Source organism: Monodelphis domestica, chromosome 7 (genome assembly GCF_027887165.1).
Source record: "Monodelphis domestica isolate mMonDom1 chromosome 7, mMonDom1.pri, whole genome shotgun sequence".
Taxonomy (NCBI): domain Eukaryota; kingdom Metazoa; phylum Chordata; class Mammalia; order Didelphimorphia; family Didelphidae; genus Monodelphis; species Monodelphis domestica.
The window spans coordinates 182,816,978-182,829,547 of record NC_077233.1 but is presented as its reverse complement, the minus strand read 5'-3'; positions in this window follow the sequence as shown (position 1 = coordinate 182,829,547).

The following is a 12,570-nucleotide window of genomic DNA, read 5'->3' as shown; positions in this document are numbered from 1 at the left end:
TATTGGACTTTTCTGTTTTTAAACTGTTTGGGGTATATACTAACTAGTAGGATCTCTGGGAAGAGAGATATAAACAACTTGGTCACTTTTTCCACATAGTTTCATATTGTTTTTCAAACCCATTGACACCAATCCACAGCTCCAGCAACAATGTATCAGTGTACCATTCTTCCTTAAGGCCCTTTAACATCGTTTTCATCTTTTGTCATCTTTACCAGTTTTCAGGATGTTCTATTGTATTTCTGCCTGGAGGACTACAGAAATATAGGAAAGGGTGGAAAACTAGTTGAGAAATGGGTCTCTTGAAGTTGTTTCCCTAAAGAATCCAAGCTTTGGCTTTTCTGAAATGTCTGGGTTGCTTCCCATTTCACAGACTTCCCAAAAGTCAGTTCTAGGTCTGATTCCAGCTTGCCTTCCTGGCTGCTCCTCTCTTGATTGAAGGGATCTTTGGAGAGAGCTGGTTAGGGTAAAAATGAGTTGAACCATAATCATGTGATTACTCTAGAAGCCCTAATGGGTCTCTCTGCTATGCCATTAGGAGGCAGTTGGTTGGAATGGTGGTTAATATCAGGCTGGGTCCAGACAGTTTCGAACTAATTTTAGGTAGGGAAGCTGTCTACCTCTCCTCTCTCATCCAGACTGCATTTCTTAGCCCTAAACCACCCGCCCCACCCCTACCCCTCAGGAACCTGGGCTTGGAAGGGAGCAGCCCTCTTTTGCTCCACCCAGGTCCTCAAAGACCTGTTTCCCAGCTACAGAAAGTCATGGCTAACAAACCTTTTGGTGACCCCATGGCTGAGACTTCACTTATATAAAAACTTCAGCAACTTCTGCAAATACTCTTCAACCTGGACAACGTCTTGGCAAACAAGCTCCACCTAGAGAAAAATGGTGCTCTGGGAAGTGCCAGATGTGCAATCACAGGGTCTGTGCCCAAACCTTAGCTTTGTCACTTAGGCAAGTCACCTACCCTCTGAGAATCAGTTATCTCATCTTTAAAAGCAAATGACTGGGCTAGAATCTAGCGCAGTTAGTTTGGGGCCTAAACTAACATTTCTTAAGCGGGTACTATGTGCCAAGCATTGTGTTAAACACTGAGGATACAAACCTCGCATCCCAGTTCAGCATCAAGCAGATGTTTCCAAGCATCCTATGCAAGTGACGTCTCCAGTCTTTCATTCCCCCAATCTGCCCCATTCTCAGTCTCTTTTTTGACCTCTAGGCATTCTTCTCAACTTCCCTTCCCCCTTCCAGACTTCTTCCAGACCTCTAACTGCCCACATTCCTCAGACTTTTCTTATCTTCCTCCCTAGTCCGAAGCAATCTGCCCTGTGTCTTCCTGCAAGTGCCGTGGAGGCTTCTGAAGCTAATCTGACCAGCTCTATCTTTTCCATATAGTCTTTGATTTGTAACAGCCGGCTTCCTCTTCTGACAGGGCTAGTAGGGAGATTGTCTTGTGACCAGGGATCTTTAAGGGGAAGAACAGCAGTGACTTCTCTTTCCCTTAGATCTCTGGAGTTGGGCTGCCTACCCTCCCACCCTTTAAGAAAGCCCTAACCTACCTCAACCGCATGAGAAGCTCAATAGATGGGAAAATAGAAGGGAAGGGAAGGGCCATTTAAATCCAAAGAAGGCTGATTATTAGTTCACCAAGTAGTGCTATCAGTAGGATAAACACCAGTTCAAGGAGTTGGCTTAGGAGACTCCTAAGCCAAGGGCACTATGCTCGAACTACAGAGAAGTCAGATTTCTAATAGGCCACATAACAATTATTGTTTACTAAGGATTCCGGACTGCTGTCTCTTCTCCTGTCTCTTAGAAAAGGCAGATGGGGTGTTCTCTCTTTGGAGAACTTAACCCTTGCCTGGTCAGCCTCCTCACCCCAGCAGTATCCCATTCTTCCCTAATATATGTGGAATCACAGGTCCTCAGTTTGAACCCTGATTCCCTTACTTACTCCCTGTGTAATCAACCATAGGCCATTTAAGTTTGTTAGTACTCAGTTTTCACATCTGTAAGATGAGAAGGCTGTACCCTTCTGGCTCAAAATCTAGGATCCTGATTATAGCTCATGGATGCCAACCAGTCCACAAGTTGCATCTCTGCTCTCAAACTGCCTCTCCTCACTTCCTGTGGTCCTCAAAGGCAACACTGAGGTTAGATGAGTTCCAGAAGCACATAAGAAGAATCCTAAAAAGCCTCCCTTCTGCTGGAGAATGATTGCCCTTTTGGCTTACTGCATGAATCCCAGCACACCTTACTCATGTGGTTTATGAGAGAACAATAATGCTACTACTAATAATAGCTTACATATACAGTCCCTTGAGGTTTACAAAGTGCTTTACATACATTATCTTATTTGATTATCAAAATAATACTTTAAAGTAATACAATTATTATCTCCATTTTGCAGATAAGGAAACTGAGGCTCAGCAAGATTAAATGATGTGTGCAAGGTCATTGCCAAGGCAGTAAGCAAAAGATCCTTTCTTTGAACTCAGATGATCTAACTCCCAGTCTTGTAGTCTTTTCCCTGCACCAGAGACTCCTCCTCACCAGAATGTATTTGCTGAAATTCCTTCTTTCCCTGTGTCTAGGCTTTCACAAAATAGTGCATCTTCTTCCTTCATAATGTTCCGATTTATCCTGTCTATATCTCTTTTTACATAGGTCTTTACATGTTGTCTCCCCCATTAGATTGTAAACTTCTTGAGAAAAGGGATTGTTTTGCCTGTCTTGATATCCTCAATGCTTAGTTCAGTAACCTGACGCATAGAAACTGTTTAATAAATGCAGCTAGATGGCATGGTGGATAAAGTACCAGATCTGGAATCAAGAACTGAGTTCAAGGTAGCCTCAGACACTAATTGTATGACCCTGGACTACTCACTTAACCTTCTTTTCCTCATCTGTTTAAAATGAGCTGGAGAAGAAAATGGTAAATCATTCCAATATCTTTGCCAAGAAAACCCCAAATGAAACTGAACAACAACAGTAAGGGTTTGTTGACTTGTTGACTTTGAACTGTCTCCCATCCATCCCTTTCTCTTTATTCTCAGTGCTAGAATCTCCGTTCAAGTTCAGAGATAATATGTGGAAAATATTTTGCTAATCTTAATGAGCTAAATGCTAGTTATCTTCATCGTTATTATATTAACTCTTGCTATAATTTCTTAGCTGGTCCACCTATAGACTTTCCAGCAATCCATACAGTGGTGACAAACATCTCCCTACTACATTATTTTCTTTAAAACGTTTTTAGTTTTTAGTTTTCTAGTTTTTTTCCAATTACATGTAAAATTTTTTACTTTCTTTTTTACAATTTTGAAATTCAAATTTTCTCCCACCCTTTCCCCCCACCCCCTTCATTGAGAAGATAAACAATATTATAAAGGTTATACATGCATAATCATATAAAACATATTTCTGTATTAGTCACATTGTGAAAGAAAGCACAACTACCACAAAAGAAAACCAACAAAAATAAAGAAAAATTTAAAAAATAGCATGCTTCAATCTGTGTTCAGATTTGGGCAGTCCTTTCTCTGGAAGTATACAGTGTTTTTCTTCATAAGTTCTTCAGAATTATCTTGGATCTTTGTATTGCTGAGAATAACTAAGCCATACACAGTTCATCATTATTATAATGCTTTTACCATGTATAGTATTCTCTTGGTTCTGCTCATTTCATTTTGCATCAATTCATGTAAGTCTTCCCAGGTCTTCCTGAAAGCATCCTGCTCATTATTTCTCATAAACACAATAGCATTCCATCACAGTCATATACCATAACTTATTCAGCCATCCCTGAGATAAAGGATATTCCCTAAATTTCCAGTTCTTTGCCACTATAAAAAAAACAAAAAACTGCTACAGATTTTTTTTTATCAGATAGGTCCTTTTCCTTTTTTTTTTTTAACTATTTGGAATACAAACCTAGGAGTGCTATTCCTGCCATCCAATGCAGCTGAGGAAGTCTCCAGACGTAACAATTTTTCATGCCACTGGACCCAGGCTTCCAACACTGAGAGAGTGGGACTGTCTCTGTGCATCAACTTTTCCACTTAAATCTCTTTCACGCACAAGTATCTTTGTGCACACTCATCTATCCTAACCCCGTCCACCCTCTTCAAGACCTGCGGCGATGGGGGAGTGACGACACAACAGGTGGAGGTGACCACTGGCAGTTGTAGTCATGATCCTGCACGTAGGCGGCCCACGGACCAGTGGTCACTCGGCCCTGTAGGGTAGCAGGGACATTCGGCAGCATCCTGGGCGACTGAGCAGCCCTCTCTAGGACAGCACTGCTCACCCTAATCAAGAGAGGGGACAAGAAAAGGTGTCCCAAACATTGCCTGCCCTACAAACACTCGGTCAGCACACCGTGGCTGGCGGGTCATTCCTTTAAGCGGTCAAAATCAAAAGAAACAAAATACAAAGAAACTCCTACTAGGAGCATGGAACATCAGGACATTACTTGATAGAGAGAATACCCCAAGACCTGAGAGAAGAACAACTCTAATCAGTAAAGAACTGGTGCGATATAACATCGACATCACAGCCTTAAGTGAAACATGCTTACCAGAAGAGGGATCACTCAGTGAACCCACCACTGGATACACCTTCTTCTTGAAAGGTAGAGCCTCAAATGAAGACAGAATCCACGGTGTTGGCCTGGCTATCAAGACCAGTTTGCTCACACAGCTGCCAGACTTGCCTGTGGGCATCAGCAAGAGGCTCATGAAGATCCGTTTACCTCTCAGCAAAGACCAGTATGCCACAATCATCAGCGCATATGCCCCAACACTGACCAGCACAGAGGAGACCATTGAGCAGTTCTACTCTGACCTGAGTGCCGTCCTGCATTCAGTGCCCACAAATGACAAGCTGATACTACTGGGAGACTTCAACGCCCGCGTTGGCCAGGACCATGAAAGATGGAAAGGAGTGCTCGGCAAATACGGCGTGGGCAAAATGAACAACAACAGCCTACTGCTACTCAGCAAATGCTCAGAGTTCGAACTCACCATCACGAACACTGTGTTCAGAATGGCGAACAAATATAAAACAACATGGATGCACCCACGATCAAAACAGTGGCATCTCATTGACTACATCATTGTACACCGGCGAGACATCCAGGATGTAAAGATCACCAGAACCATGAGAAGAGCTGAATGCTGGACAGACCACTGATTGGTTAGAGCGATTCTTCAAATGCGCATTGAGCCTCGCCATCCAAAACGCGCCCAGACAGTTCGCGCATTTTACAACGTGAGTCATTTTAGAGATCCATCTTATTTGCAAACATTCCAGTCCTGCCTGGACAACAAGCTGTCTGCCAAGGGACCACTCACTGGAAGCTCAACCAAGAAATGGAACCAGTTCAGAGATGAAGTGAAGAAAACATCAAAGGCAGTCCTAGGCCCCAAACAACGCAACCACCAGGACTGGTTCGATGAGAACAACACTGCTATTGAAGACCTATTGAGCAAAAAGAACAAAGCCTTTATGGAGTGGCAAAATAACCCAAACTCTGCTCCTAAAAAGGACTCTCCAAGTCTCTCCAAGCCACGGCGCAGCGTGAGATCAGGAAGATACAAGACCGATGGTGGGAAAAAAAGGCAGAAGAAATCCAGCTTTTTGCTGATACGAAAAACTACAAACAATTTTTCAGTGCCCTCAAGACTGTCTATGGGCCATTAAAATGCACCACCACTCCCTTGCTATCCTCTGACGGTGATACTTTCATAAAAGATAAAAAAGGCATCAGCAACAGGTGGAAAGAACACTTCAGTCAGCTTCTCAATTGGTCCTCTTCAGTCGAACAAAGTGCCCTTGACCAGATCCCCCAAAACCGCACCATTGAACAACTTGACGTCCCCCCTTCAATAGAGGAAGTCCAGAAAGCCATTAAACAAATGAGTGCAGGCAAGGCACCCAGTAAAGATGGGATCTCAACCGAGGTGTACAAGGCCTTAAATGGAAAGGCACTCCAGGCATTCTACATAGTGCTGACCAGCATATGGAAAGAGGAAGACATGCCCCCAGAACTCAGAGATGCCTCCATCGTAGTCCTATAAAAGAACAAAGGCTCACGAGCAGCCTGTGACAACTACAGAGGCATCTCACTACTCTCCACTGCTGGAAAGATCCTTGCCCGTGTTATACTCAACAGACTCCTGTCATCTGTTTCAGAGCAGAACCTGCCTGAATCACAATGTAGCTTCCGACCAGATCGCAGCACCATCAACATGGTGAGGCAAATGCAGGAAAAATGCCTTGAGCAGAACCTAAGTCTTTCCATTGTCTTCATAGACCTGACAAAGGCGTTCGACACAGTGAACAGGGATGCATTGTGGGTGATCCTCAGCAAGCTTGGTTGCCCAGCAAAATTCGTCAAATTGATACAGCTCTTTCATGTCGACATGACAGGGGAAGTCCTATCTGGTGGAGAGACTTCCAATCGCTTCAAAATCTCCAATGGCATGAAACAAGGCTGTGTCCTCGCTCCGGTACTATTCAACCTATTTTTCACCCAAGTATTACGACATGCTGTGATGGATCTAGACCTGAGGGTCTACATCAAATACCGACTAGATGGCTCACTATTTGACCTTCACCACTTGACTGCAAAAACAAAGACAACAGAGAGACTCGTCCCGGAAGCTTTCTTTGCGGATGACTGTGCTCTCATGGCCCACCAAGAAAATCATCTTCAAACCATTGTGGACAGGTTCTCCACCGCAACAAAACTGTTTGGCCTGACTATCAGCCTCAGCAAAACAGAGATGCTGTTCCATCCTGCACCAGGGAGGCCAACGAACCAGCTGTGCATTACAATCGATGGCACGCAGCTTTCTAACGTCAACACTTTCAGTACCTGGGCAGCACCATCGCCAATGATGGGTCCCTAGACCACGAGATCAATGCCAGGATCCAAAAGGCCAGCCAGGCACTCGGGTGGCTGTGCTACAAAGTCCTCCAACACAGCGGTGTAAGCACTGCAACGAAGCTCAAAGTGTATAACGCAGTGGTCCTCAGCTCACTCCTGTACGGTTGCGAGACATGGACACTGTACCGGAAGCACATGAAGCAGTTGGAGCAATTCCAAAATCTCTCCGGTCAATCATGAGGATCCGATGGCAGGACCAAATCACCAATAAGGAAGTCCTCGACAGAGCCAACTCCACCAGCATCGAAGTCATGGTCCTCAAAACCCAGCTACGATGGTCTGGACACGTCATCCGCATGGACCCACAGTGAATACCAAGACAGGTATTCTATGGCGAACTGTCAGCTGGACTCAGGAAACAAGGCCGACCAAAGAAAAGATTCAAGGATCAAATGAAGTCAAACTTGAAGTGGGCTGGCATCACATCAAAGCAACTGGAACTTGCTGCCTCTGTCAGAAGCAGCTGGCAAACCCACATTCACCATGCCGCCACCACCTTTGAAGATGAGCGACGTCGACGTCTTGCCGCTGCGCGTGAACGCCGACACCAGGCCACAACCGCACCTCCTGTAACAACTGGTGTCCCATGCCCCATGTGCCACAAAATGTGCTCCTCAGTCTTTGGACTTCAAAGCCACATGAGGGTATATCAATAGATAATAATGCACAAAGACAATAGTCATTCTCGGTCACCGAGAAACTACCACTACCCTGGGCAAGTCATTTAATGCCTATTGCCTAATTCTTACCACTCTTCTGCCTTAGAACCAATACCCAGCATTAATTCTTAGATGAAAGCTAAGGGTTTAAAAATGGTTGGTTCACAAATCCATCAACAGTACATTAGTTGTCCCAATTTTCCCACATCACCTTCAACATTTGTCATTATCTTTATCTATCAGACTAGCCAATCTGAAAGGTATGAGATGGTACCTCAGTTGTTTTATTTTGCATCTCTCTAATCAATAATGATAGAGCATTTTTTTTTCATGTAACTATAGATAGCCTTGATTTCTTTATCTGAAAACTGCCTGTTTATATCTTTTGGCCATTTATCAATTGGGGAATGACTCATCTATTAAATAGATTTAGTTCTCCAAATATTTGAGAGATAAGACCTTTATCAGAAGAACTTATCATAAACTTTTTCCTTTTCTAGTTTTTTGCTGTCCTTCTAAATGTGGCTGTATTGGTTTCATTTGTATGGTACTTTTAAATTTTAACATAATCAAAATTACACATCTTATACCCCATAGTTTTCTCTATCTTTTGTTAAATAATAAATTCTTCCCTTAGATAGTATAGGTAAATGATTCTGAGTTCCTCTAATTTGCTTATGGTATCATCATTTATGTCTAAATTATGTGTCCATTTTGACCTTATCTTGGTATATGGTATAGGATGTTGGTCAATGCCGAATTTCTACCTTATTGCTTTTCAGTTTTCCTAGAAATTTTTGTCAAATACTGAATCCTAATTTGCATCTTTGCATTTTTCAAACTCAAGGTTACTATGCTTGTTTCCTACTTTGGGTTGTGTACCTAATCTATTCCACTGATCCACTGCTCTATTTGTTAGCCAGTACCAGATTATTTTGATGATTGCTGCTTTGTAATACAGTTTGAGATCTAATATAGATAGATCTTCCTGCCCCCCCCCTTGATATTCTTGGTTTTTTGTTTTTCCAGATAAATTTTGCAATTCATTATCTAGCTTTATAAAATACTATTTTGGTAGTTTGATTGATATATCACTGAATAAGTGAATAAATTTAGGTAAAAACTTCATTTTTATTATAATAGCTCAATTTAACCTTAAGCAATGAATATTTTTACAATTGTTTAGATCTGACTTTGGATGAAAAGTATTTTGTAATTGTGTTCACATAGCTCCTGGATTTATCTTGGCAGGTAGACTCCCAAGTATTTTGCCCTGTTTGCAGTTATTTTAAATGGAATTTCTTTTTCTTTCTCTTGTTGCTGAACTTTTGTTAGTAGTATTTGGAAATAGTAATGGCTTGTCTGATCTTATTTTATATCCTATAACTGCTAATGTTATTAATTATTTCAACTAGTTTTTAATGGGTAGTTTTGTTTTCTCATTGCCTATTCTAATTTCTTCAATTTCTTTTTTTCCTCTTATTGCTATACCTAGCATTTCTAGAACAATGTTGAATAATACTGGTGATAATGAGCATTCACCCTTGATCTTATTGGGAAGGCTCTTAGCTTACTGATGCTACAGATAAATTTGCTGTTGATTTTAGATAAATACTACTTATCATTTTAAGGAAAGTTCACTTTATTCCTATGCTTTCTGGAGTTTTAAATAAGAATGAGTGTTATATTTTATCAAAAAGCTTTTTCTGCATCTATTGAGATAATTATATGACTTTTATTGGTTTTGTTATGGATGTGGCCAATTATGCTGATGCTTTTCCTAATATTGAACCAGTCCTGCATTCCTGGTATAAATTCCAATTGGTCAGAGTGTATAATCTTTGTAATACATTGCTGTAATCTCCTTGCTAGTATTTTATTTGAAATGATTGCATTATAAAGTAAAATAAAAATTTCACATCAATGATCTTTAGGGAAATGATGTCTATAGTTTTCTTTTTCTGTTTTTACCCTTACTGATTTAAGTACCAGCACCTTATTTGTGCTATAAAAGGAATTTGGGGAGATTCTTTGCCTATTTTTCTAAATAATTTGTATGATATTGGAATTTTTTTAAACCCTTACCTTCCATCTTAGAATTAATACTGTGTATTGGTTCCAAGGCAGAAGATTAGTAAGGGCTAGGCAATGGAAGTTAAGTGATTTGCCAGGGGTGGGGAGGTGGGGATGGGGTTGTGTCACATAGCTAGGAAGTATCTGAGATCAGATTTGAACCCAGGATCTCCCATCTCCAGGCCTGGCTCTCTATCCCCATTTTACCGGTTCTTTAAATGTTCAGTAGAATTCACCTGTGAATCCCTCTGGTCCTAGGGAATTCATAATGTTATTCTGAATTTTCATATAATAGGTTCCGGTTTCTCTGTGGATAGGAAGAGTCCAACAAGACTAGAAAGGAAGACTGAGTCATTCAATTCCAATTCAATTCACACACTCAGAAGTCACCACTTGTCTCTTCTGGCTGATGAAATAGCAGAAGGAAAGGAAGAAGAAAAAAGGATATGGAAGGAAAGAGAAATGAATAAGGAGGAAGAGAATAAAGAAGAAAAAAGGAAATAAAAAGGAAAAAAAGACTAGAATTATAAAATTTTAGGCTAGAAAGGGCCCTGGTTGCAACTCTTTCTGTTGCTTTTCCCTATTAGAATAGAAACTCCTTGAGGACAGGTATTAACTTGGTTTTATTTTTCATCCCTACTACTTAATGTGGAACCTAGTACATCATAAGAATTTAACAAATATTTTATCTATCAGCTGACCAATTGGCAGCTTTTTCTGACGTCCTCCTTTCCTAGTTATAGTTACCTATCTCCTTCCCTTCCTAAGACCACAAAAAAACAGAGACCAGAGAAGCTTAATCACCAAAGCCCAAGATGTTGCCTAGTCAGATAACCTCTCACAGTAGTAGCTCCTTTTTTCCCTTCTCTACTTGCCACTTTCCCCCACCCCAGCTCCAGGCTTTGCCATGTCTGAGGCAAGAGACCCTGTCAGTGACCCACACCTGAACCTTAGCAAGGCTCACATGGAGAAGCATCTCTTGAGAAGGAAAGAAGCTTCCAAGCTTGACTCCCAAGCCTGCCCCACTTTGACTCCTCGTCTGGAAGATTCATTTAAGATTTTTCCACCCAGACTTTTTTCCAGAATCCAGCAGCCTATCTATCCCAGGCAAGTTCTGCTGTGGTCTTCCAATGACTGAGGCCTTTCTTGTACAGGGTCCAAACCACAGGGGTGAGGATATCACTGAGGTGGATTTCTGAATTTTATGGATAGCTCCTCCCCCCATATACTTGGATTTTACTAGTTTAGCCATCCCTTTGGGCATTTGCACTGTTAATCATGTGTATTTTTATGGGCCCTGCATCCCTGCACATCTGGATGGTGACATGCCTAATTGCTTCTTTGTCCCTCCCCTTCAATGAGAACAAGGAGCTGCTCACTTTTGTCATTGTTTCCTAAGTACCTGGCAAATAGTAGGTGCTTAATAAATGCTTGATTGATTAGTGATTGTACAGTTCCCTATAAGCCCAGCTATGGTTTTTTTTTTCCCTTGCTCATCTGCAGGCATTCTTTTTTTCACCTGATCTGTGTATGATTTGAGAGGGAGCCGAGAACTAGAATGTTTAAATATGTTTAAAGCACCTGGATAGGAATCCTTGGCCCTTTTCACAAGACTGAACTGAATCATAGATTGTAAATCTAGAGCTGGAAAGGATTTCAGAGGCCATGTGTAGTGCGACTCTCCTCATCTGACAGATAAGAGGTTTAGTGAGTTGGCCACAAATCACACAGGAAATAGAGCTAGGATTTGAACCTGGATCTTCTGACTCCAGAACCAGTGATCTTTCCTTACCTTAGAAAGGAGAATAAAGAAGAGAGTCTTTTCTAGCATATCTTGGCCCATGAAAACTCCTTCATCATTCCATGTTTTGGGACACGTTCCATATTGAAGATTCATAACCTTTTTAGGAACATGAACCACTTTGGCAGTCTGGTAAAGCCTATGGATCCTTCTCAGAATGATGTTTTAAATGTATAAAACCAAATACATAGGAGTACAAAGAAAGCTAATTTTATTGAAATGTAGCTACTAAAACTTTTTTGTAAGTACATAGAAGTGGGACAGCTAGATGGGTCAATGGATAGAGTGCCAGTCCTGGAGATGGGAGGTCCTGGGTCAAAATGTAGCTATGTGACCCTAGAAAAGTCACTTAACTGCAATTACCTTGCCCTTATCATTGTTCTGTCTTAGAATTGATACTAAGATAGAAAATAAGGGTTTAAAAATTTAATAAATAAAGTACATGGATCCCAAGTTCTGTATAGGGAAGATGTGTGCTGTGTGAATAAGGTGCTTTGGCTCTAGAATATTTCCTCAGCAAAAAATAAATAAATAAATAAAGATTCTGCCATCCCTCTCATAAGCATGTTTCTTATAGGAGAGGATGACTCAGTGACCTCCATCTGTCACCAAATTAATGAATAAGAGGTCAGATATGAGAAAGAACTGACAATGTCAACGCGGTTGATGAGTGAGATGTCTCTCAGAGGGAAGAAATCCACAGGTTAGGAGCTTCATCTTCCAGATGTTGTCTCTGCAGAAAAAGGGAGGTGGAGAACTTTTCAAGTCAGTGTTGCTGCTGATCTCTATGTGCAGACCCACCTGTCTGTGCAGTCATAAGTAGATGTGTTTCCCACCAAAAAGGGGAAGAGCTGGAAGACAGCTCACATGGTATTTGTGGGTCTTTCCTGAAACTTGACAACGGGGTACGTCCTGGGCAGGACAGAGTTCACCAAAGTGTCTCCTCCCTTTCCCATTTGCTCATTGACTCATGCTCAAGGAGGGAGTATCCTGGGGTCAGAAGAAGGTGTGTATATGTATGGGGTGGGGGGGGGGCAGGAAAGCACTCTTCAGATGATCCAGGTCCTACCCTTGGGGAGATG